Source organism: Rhagoletis pomonella, unplaced genomic scaffold (genome assembly GCF_013731165.1).
Source record: "Rhagoletis pomonella isolate Grant_MI unplaced genomic scaffold, Rhpom_1.0 Rhpom_scaffold_00285, whole genome shotgun sequence".
NCBI lineage: Eukaryota > Metazoa > Arthropoda > Insecta > Diptera > Tephritidae > Rhagoletis > Rhagoletis pomonella.
Window position 1 is genome coordinate 7,567 of NW_023458839.1, and position 9,240 is coordinate 16,806.

Genomic DNA, 9,240 nt, shown 5'->3' on the forward strand with positions numbered 1-9,240 from the left:
CAAAGTAATCAATTACTGAAAAATATATATACTCCGATCAAACTATAGTACTGAATGCTTGTCAAACAATTAATTAAATCAAATGGACGCACTCGGAGCGAGTTTTGGAACACGAAAAAAATATTATGCTTATTAAGACTAAATAATTTCTAACTTTCTCCCATATTTTACGTTTATATTTTAATGTAGGATGATTAATTACTGAAGAATATATAAATTCTGATCAAACTTCACTACTGAATGCTTGACAAACAATATTCAAATCAAAACTTCAATAGTGAACGCGCTTAGGGCGAGTTTTGGTACATGGTGTAAAATATTATGCATATAAAGAGTAAATAATTTCTATTATAAGCTTATGTTTTGATATAATATGATTTATTACTGAAGAATATTTTAACTCCGATCAAACTAAAGTAATAAATGCTTGACAAACAACTATTTAAATCAATAGATCAACAGTGAACGCGCTCGGAGCGAATTTTGGAACACTTCCTAAAATATTTACAGAAGCAGCAAATGCAACTCTGGGTTGTAGCTGAATATCAAATAATTATGCAAATTTGTGCGCGCATAGTGTTTTTTCCAGAAAATTTTCGAAGTTTTCGTAAAATATTGAGTTTTGTGAAATAATATATATGTAAATCTTGCATTAGCGAAATATTGACTTTCTTTTTAAATAAGATTTAGACATTTTGTATTTGCAATACACATGAGTCGTGTGCTAGAAGAGGTTTTACAAATATCGGCCTCGTGGAGATTTGGAAATTTCTGGCCAAACAACAAACAACCAACAAGTAAGTACAATATGTAAATTTATTATTGCGTTCACTTTTTTAATTATTGTGTATTTACATACATATGTACGTATTTGTAGAAAAAATGCCGAAAAGATGTGTATGCAGATGTGCAGAAGTAAGCTCCCTCTAAAAGTTTCCTTTGGCCTCGGATGTATCAAGGTATGATGTTTATTTAATTTTATTTTTTATTAAAATTAGTTAAACTGAATGCTGGATAAGCGATAGCCATCGTCTGGATTTAGTTTTTGTACTTTAAAGAGATATAGGGTACTCTCGCATTTACTTGTACATTTGATATGTTAAAATCCAGCCAGACGGACTAGTCTTGCAGTTTTATCGCTTATCCAGTTAATAAAGTTTGACCATAATTTCATTGTAGTGTGTATATGGTATAGCAAATCTGCTATAATGTAGCACACATTGCGTTTCAATGTTTTTTTTATTTGTGAAAACTTTAATCATCGGCAGGCTTATTGACCAAGAATGATACGGGAAGTAAATGATCGAAAATTTTCACATCAAACCGGTTTCGTGGACCTATATTTAATTAATAATTTTAACATCGCGCCTTTATTGTATTTTTAATAGCTTTAACCTTTTAATAAGATAGCTAAGATGGTACGTGCTGTTAATTCCTCTTTGTATCTAATTAATTTTAATTAGTATGCGTGGAGTTAAATTTAGTGTAAAAGCAGCAAAATATATTATTATGTACTTCGGTTTTCAGCTGCTTACTAGTAATAAGTCGTAGATTTAAGTTTTTTTTAAGTTACAGTGTTTAAGTATAAAATCGGTATTTTCATATACATGCATGTATGCATGTACTTAGGTTTTCAGCTACCTTCTAGTAATTAGGCTTATGGCCTTATTCACAAAAAAATAAAGTAGGTTTAAAGAGTTTTATAAATTGACGTTTTCATGTATTTTTCAATTTATAAACATATTTTAAAGAAACTTAATTTTTTATGAATAATGCCATAAGACGTTAAACATAAAATTACATAACAAACTACAATTAGTAAGAAAATAAACATAATTATGTACTAATAATAGTTAACTAAACTAATGTTACCAAGGTTAAGAATGTATTCAATAAAGTGTTAAAAACATTAAAATACTTTAACGAGTATCAGAACGTTGGCAACAACGATTTATAAAAGAAAAGGTTGGTAAAGAATTTTTTTCAAATGGTATCGGTATATTGTTTCGCTCATCACATTTTTATTTAAATCATAGTTTGGTTATTTAAATCGTAATTATTTTTATTTAAAGTATCATTTGTTTTTATTTAAATAATGGTTTTTTTTCAAATCCAAATTTATTTCTTAGCTTTTTGCTGAATTTCCACTAGCCATTAATTGCCGAAAATTGTAGTGACAAAGTTGAAATAGTAGTAATTAAATTAATTTCCACGTGGCATTTTTAAATGCCTCCAATTTTTTTTCATTTCAATGCCTTGTGGAAATTCGACATTAGAGTTTGGCATTTGGCATATCAATATTTTTATTTCATTTCATATTTTTTATTTATTTTATTTTATTTATTTGCATTTTTTATAATTTTTATTATTTTCATTTCACAAATTTTTATAGACATATATAATTAAGATCAAGAGACTAACTGCTTTTAATTATTTAATAGGGGCTTGGAATGGATGAGGCTCCTTGGAGTGGACGTTAACACAAAGGCCAAGGAGCTGTATGCGTGCCAGAAGCATTTTTCTCCGAAATATCGGAATGTCAGAAAACTATCAAAAGGGGCTATCCCCGATATGAATTTGCGCGCACCCACAGTAGGATTAGTGTTAGAAAGCTTGTCCCAATCAGATATAAGTGAACAAGTCACCCCAGTAGTTTTTTCAACCCGAATGGGAGAAGAGGAGGCTCTTCTACACCCTTTTCGTGAACATCCAACTTGTTCTTCTTTAGGAAATTCAACGTTTGGGGTAGTTAGCCAAGGGACACAAACAGAGGGACATCTTAGCGAAGAGTCTCCTAGGAAGCGCAAATATAAGGAAGAGATAGAAGTCTTAAAACAAAGGCTAGTTGAAAAGGAAGTACAAATTTCAAATTTGATGACCCAAAGGCCCTACACACGCATTGATTTATCGGCGAACCAGTTGGTCAATTGCTGGAAGTTGGTTGTAAATAAGCCGAACATCGAAGAAAAACATCGAAGCAAAAAAATCGATGTCGATAAAACATCGGGTAGCAAAAATCGATGTTCAAAACACTCGATGTTGTCTCAAAACATCGATGTTTTACAAACATCGATGTCGATGTCGCAGCCCTAGGTTGATGACGCGTTATTGTTGAATAAAGTAGGTACACTCAGCAGAATGAATGAATATTCATTCAAAAATTTTATAACACAATTTTTCATACATATACCCTTAGAAATAGGTATGCATATGGTACCAAGTCGTGCTTTTTCTTCATATTAAAAGAACTTTGTGAATTATGTATTTTTTTTTTAATACCAGACTCGTCCTCAATTAAAACATACAATGTTTTGTTATTTATCTTTTGGTTTAATCGTTATTTTAAATTGTTCTTAAATGTCAAGTTTTACCTAATTTTAAAATAAATATATATTAGATATATATATTTTTATTTTATTTCTACTTGAAATCAACGAAGTTTTCTTTTAATATTTAGAGTGTTCGAAGCACGTTATCTTTTTTGCTCAGAAATTATAAAAAAATAATAATAATTTTGTACAATACATAAAAAATTTTACAACTTTTTCCTTTCTTAGGGCCGTTAACTTTCATTATATGTTTCTATGTTGTTTAGATCTAAAAAATAGCGCACAATGAAAAACATGGCAAAAAACCATACCAAATTTTTTATAATCTATTCTATACTAATTATATAAAGATAAGTCCCTTTTTTTGTAACAGGTAATCTCGCGAACGGCTGGTCCGATTTTCATGAAATTTTGTATATAACTAGCTTTCAGTAACCACCATGTTTTAGGATAAAAAATTTACTTTTTTCGGGTAGGTGGAGCAGAGACCGACCTATTCGAAAAAATCTTATTACGGTCCGATTCGCTTAAAATTTGGTACGTAAGTAGCTTTTTAGCATATATGATCCATTTTTGTCCGAAAAGTGGACCAGGTACCGATCTATTCGAAAAAATCGTATTTACGGTCCGATTTGCTTAAAATTCGGTACGTAGGTAGCTTTTAGCCTGGATAAGCTTATAGAATCCTCTTTTCTAATTTTGATGCAATTTCGAATATAAATAGCTTTGAGCAACCGCCATATCAAGGGGCGAATTCGTCACTAGGCAAGATTTTTTTGCGCCAATCATAAACAACGGATACTGTCAAAATATAATTATAATATATAATATTATTATTATTATATAATATATGTATCTCAACTAATATATATTTTGAAAGCCGTTTTTTAGTTTTCGCAAGGCTCGAGAGCGGCTGAACCGAGTTTTTTGAATCTGCCACCTGCCGCACGTGTCCCAAGGATAGTTTTAGTCTATATGTAAAGGGGGCGTGGCACCTCCCATACAAAACGAATTTCTCATGCTACATATCTCTGAAAGTGTACATGGTAGAGTTCTGGAACTAGGTATGGAGATATACGAAATCAATCGCATACCCTTGGAGAAAAATTTTAGCTATTGTAAAAAGGGGTGTGGCATCTCTCATACAAACCGAATTTTTCATACTGCATATCTCTGGAAGTGTTCATGGTATAGTTCTGGAACTTGGTACGGAGATACCAACTCTTGAGGAAAAATTTGAACTATTGGAAAAGGGGGCGTGGCATCTTCCATACAAACCGAATTTTTCATACTGCATATCTTTGGAAGTGTTCATGGTAGAGTTCTGGAACTTGGTGTGGTGATATACGAAATCAATCGCACACTCATGAAGAAAAAGGATAGCTGTTGGAAAGGGGGCGTGGCACCTCCCATATAAATCGAATTTTTATACTGCATATCTCTGAAGGTATTCATGGTACAGTACTGGAATTTCGTATGGAGATATGAATGTAGTTGAAATCAAGCCCATACTCATGGAGAAAATTTGGGCTATTTTAAAAGGGGGTGTGAGGTCTACAAACGTGCCGACCTTTAGATATCTTTGAATGTATTTATAATTCTTCTATAGGTGTGTTTGTAAGTGAAATCCTCCTAAATGGTTGTACGGATTTTAACGAAACTTTTGTGTGTGTCTGAGTGGGTCTCTGGATGGTTTAGTTTCACAATTTAATCCGAAAGCTGGCGCTGTAGTTGAGTTATTACTAAAAATCTTATTTATGATCCCATTTGGCTAATGTTTTAAATATGTATGCAATACTATTGCAAAAACGTGCTGTCAAGTGGTGCGTGAAGGTCAGATTAAATCGACCTGTTGCACCATTGAGTATATCGAACGCTCTTGCGTTGCGATTGGCCCAATGGATGTGGTTTTCCAATATTATTATGCGTTCAAACTTTTAAGGTATTTCGTATGAAATAAGTATATGTTTATTGCATTTCAGTAGAACAATGATTCGCACCCATTTTGAAATTGCCACCAACTATACTGTAAAGCTTCTAGGATATTCACTATAGAACCGGGTCATTGTTGCCGCCAGGGAGTGAAGAGGAAAAAATTTATTTCGCTTTGCGAATAACCGTGCTATGAAATGCCGCACAACTGGAGAATTTCAAGAACTTCTTCACGGATATAACACTTTCCTTAGGTTATTTAAAGCGGCAAATGACCAATCTTAGCAGACGAATGTGCCAATGAAAATCGTAAACGTGAATTATTGATGAAAATGTTGGACCAAAAAGTTTCAATAAAATATATAAAAATTTTTGGCGGGACGAAGTTCGCCGGGTCTGCTAGTAAGTAATACAACACAGAAATATTTTTCCGTGCATTACCACCAACACATTCTCATTTTTTTGTTTCATAACTAATACATTCTCATTTTAGGACTTCTCTTTTTGGCGGGCACTGTTTTAGATACATGAAAAATTTGGTAGCAGAAATAGGTAATATCAATGAATTGCAGTTTACAAATATTTGCTTTATAAATTTTGGTTTATTAATTAATTAGATATGTAAATGACAATGTGGGCGACAAATATGTACACAAGTAGCGAAGCTGCCACCCATCCAATGGCAACTTCTTGCACTAGAAAAGATATGAAAACTGCATTATTTCCATAAATATTGAAAATATTGAAAAATTTCTTAAATACTTTCGGCTTAGATTAGCGAGATTTTTACTAATTGCTGGGAAAATCGGAGGTTTTCGTATCTTTTAAAAATTTTCCAAGTCGAAAACAATTAAAAACTGAATTATTTCCATAAATATCGAAAATATGGAAAATATTCATACAGACTTTCGACTTAGTTTTGTGAGATCTCTAAAAAAAGGAAAATAATACAGTTTTTTACTTGGAAATAACACAAAAACTGGAAAATGTTATATAATATTTTCGATTTATTTTAACGTTATTTGTACAAATCACCGAAAAGAAATTATTTTTTTCCTCTAGAAATCTATTTACAAAAAAAATCTAACACCAATAAAGTTTTATAATTGAAAATCTAACAAAATATTACAAAAATCGAAAAATGCTATATAACATCTTCGATTTATTTTCACGGTATTTGTGGAAATCACCGGGGAAAAGGATTTTTTTTATCAAAAAAATATTTTCACACAAAAAACAAAAACACATGAGACTTTTCTATTTGCAATTATTATTAAAATATCACAAAAATCGGGAATGTTATATACTATTTTCGATTTAATTTCATGTTACTTGTACAAGTCATTGAAAAAAAAATTAATTTCTTTTACTTGGGTTTTCTATTTGCAAATTTTCCCAAAATATCTCAAAAATCATCTATATTCATATTTAATTAACATTCCAAATGCTCTCGTAAGATTTAGCTCTGTTAACATTCTTCTTTTCTGCTTTGTATTTTGCTTTCGCTGTTAAGTGTTCCAAATATTTGTCGCTCTTAAAATGCGCTTCGCCAGTTTTGTTGGCTCGAAAAATGTGGCATTCACAGTTTTCGGTCCTTCTCTATACTTTACGTTCTCTGAGCAAAGTGCATCAATTCGCGGTTTTTCTTTGTAAAGCACTCGTGTATAAAGAGTTTCCCTTCAACATTATATCCCATGTCGCGAAGAGAAATTGGCCTTCTCTTTTTCTTTGCCACTGCTTTCAGCAACAGAGAGCGATCAGAAGATGAGCTCAGTTTAACGATGACGGGAGCATTAGAGCAGTGGTCGGCAAAAGTTAAACTGTGTTTGTGTTGGTACGCACAAGAGAACTGCTTCGCATGAGCAACCCAGTAGGAAATTACGAGAAGTGAAACAAAATGTTTAACTTATCGGTCTTCAATAAAAACACATAAATACGTATACTTAACACATACATATGTACATATATGTGCATCGCTCATTTACTATAAAAGTATCATCTATACTAATTATATAAAGAGAAGTCCCTTTTTTTTGTAACAGGTAATCTCGCGAACGGCTGGTACGATTTTCATGAAATTTTGTATACAAATAGCTTTCGGTAACCATGTTTTAGGCTAAAAAAATTTTACTTTTTTCGGGTAGGTGGACCAGGGACCGGTCTATTCCAAAAAATCTTATTATAGTCCGATTTTCTTAAAATTTAGTACGTAAGTAGCTTTTTAGAATATATTAGCATATATGACCCATTTTTTTCGGGAAGTGGTCCAGGGACCGATCTATTCGAAAAAATCGAATTTACGGTCCGATTTGCTTAAAATTCGGTGCGCAGGTAGCTTTTTAGCATGTATTAGCATATGTGATAAATTTTTTCCGAGAAGTGGACCAGAAACCGATCTATTCCAAAAAATCGTATTTATGGTCCGATTTGCTTAAAATTCGGTACGTAAGTAGTTTTTTAGCATATATTAGGATATATGGTCAATTTTTTTCCGAGAAGTGGACAGGGACTGATCTATTCGAAAAAATCGTATTTACGGTCTGATTTGCTTAAAATTCGGTACGTAGGTAGCTTTTTAGCATATATGATCCATTTTGTCCGAGAAGTGGACCAGGGACCGATCTGTTCGAAGAAATTGTATTTATGGTCCGATTTGCTTAAAATTCGGTACGTAGGTAGCTTTTTGCCTGGATAAGCTTATAGATTCCTGTTTTCCAATTTTCATGCAATTTCGAATATAAATAGATTTAAGTAACGACCATATTAAGGGGCGAATTCGTCACTAGGCAAGATTTTTTTGCGCCAATCAGAAACAACGGATACTGTCAAAATATAATTATAATATATAATAAGTCTCAACTAATATATATTTAGATAGCCGTTTGTTAGTTTTCGCAAGGCTCGAGAGCGGCTGAACCGATTTTTTTTGAAACTGCCACCTGCCGCACATGTCCCAAGGATGGCTTTAGGCTGAAAAAAATCTATATATAAAGGGGGCGTGGCACTTCCCATACAAACCGAATTTCTCATGCTACATATCTCTGAAAGTGTGCATGGTAGAGTTTTGGAAATTGGTATGGAGATATACGAAATCAATCGCATACCCTTGAAGAAAAATTTAAGCTATTGTAAAAAGGGGTGTGACATCTCGCATACAAACCGATTTTTTCATACTGCTTATCTCTGGACATTTTTTGGTAGAGTTCTAGAGTTTTGTATGGAGATGTACGAAATAAATCGCATACTCTTGGAGAATAATTGGAACTATTGGAAAAGGGGGCGTGGAATCTTCCATACAAACCGAATTTTTCATACTGCCTATCTTTGGAAGTGTTCATGGTAGAGTTCTGAAACTTGGTATGGAGATATACGAAATCAATCGCATACTCATGAAGAAAGAGGGCAGCTGTTGGAAAGGGGGACGTGGAACCTCCCATATAAATCGAATTTTTATACTGCATATCTCTGAAAGTATTCATGGTACAGTACCGGAACTTCGTATGGAGATATGTATATAGTTGAAATCAAGCCCATACTCATGGAGAAAATTTGGGCTATTTGAAAAGGGGTGTGAGGCCTACAAACGTACCGACCTTTAGCTATCTTTGAATGAATTTTTTTATTCTTCTGTAGGTGTGTTTGTGAGTGAAATCCTCCTAAATGGTTGCACGGATTTTAACGAAACTTTTTGTGTATTTGAGTGGGTCTCTGGATAGTTTAGTTTCACAATTTAATCCGACAGTTGGCGCTGTAGTTGAGTTATTACTAAAAATCTTATTTATGATCCGATTTGGCTAATGTTTTAAATATGTATGCAATACTAGTGCAAAAACGTGCTGCCAAGTGGTGCTGAAGTCGAGCTATTGTCGAGCACCATTGAGTATATCGAACGCTCCTGCGTTGCAATTGGCCCAATGGATGTGATTTTCCAATATTATTATGCGTTAAAACTTTTAAGGTATTTCGTCTGAAATAAGTA

General features: G+C 32.9%; 1 long non-coding RNA gene across 1 annotated transcript; it reads left to right on the forward strand.

Annotated features, from left to right (window-relative positions):
• Nucleotides 1–613: 613 nt before the first annotated feature.
• LOC118750524 lies at nt 614–1,917 on the forward strand. The gene is made up of 3 exons (XR_004994408.1): nt 614–797; nt 878–959; nt 1,269–1,917. It is a non-coding gene; the product is annotated as an uncharacterized LOC118750524 (long non-coding RNA).
• Nucleotides 1,918–9,240: the final 7,323 nt, after the last annotated feature.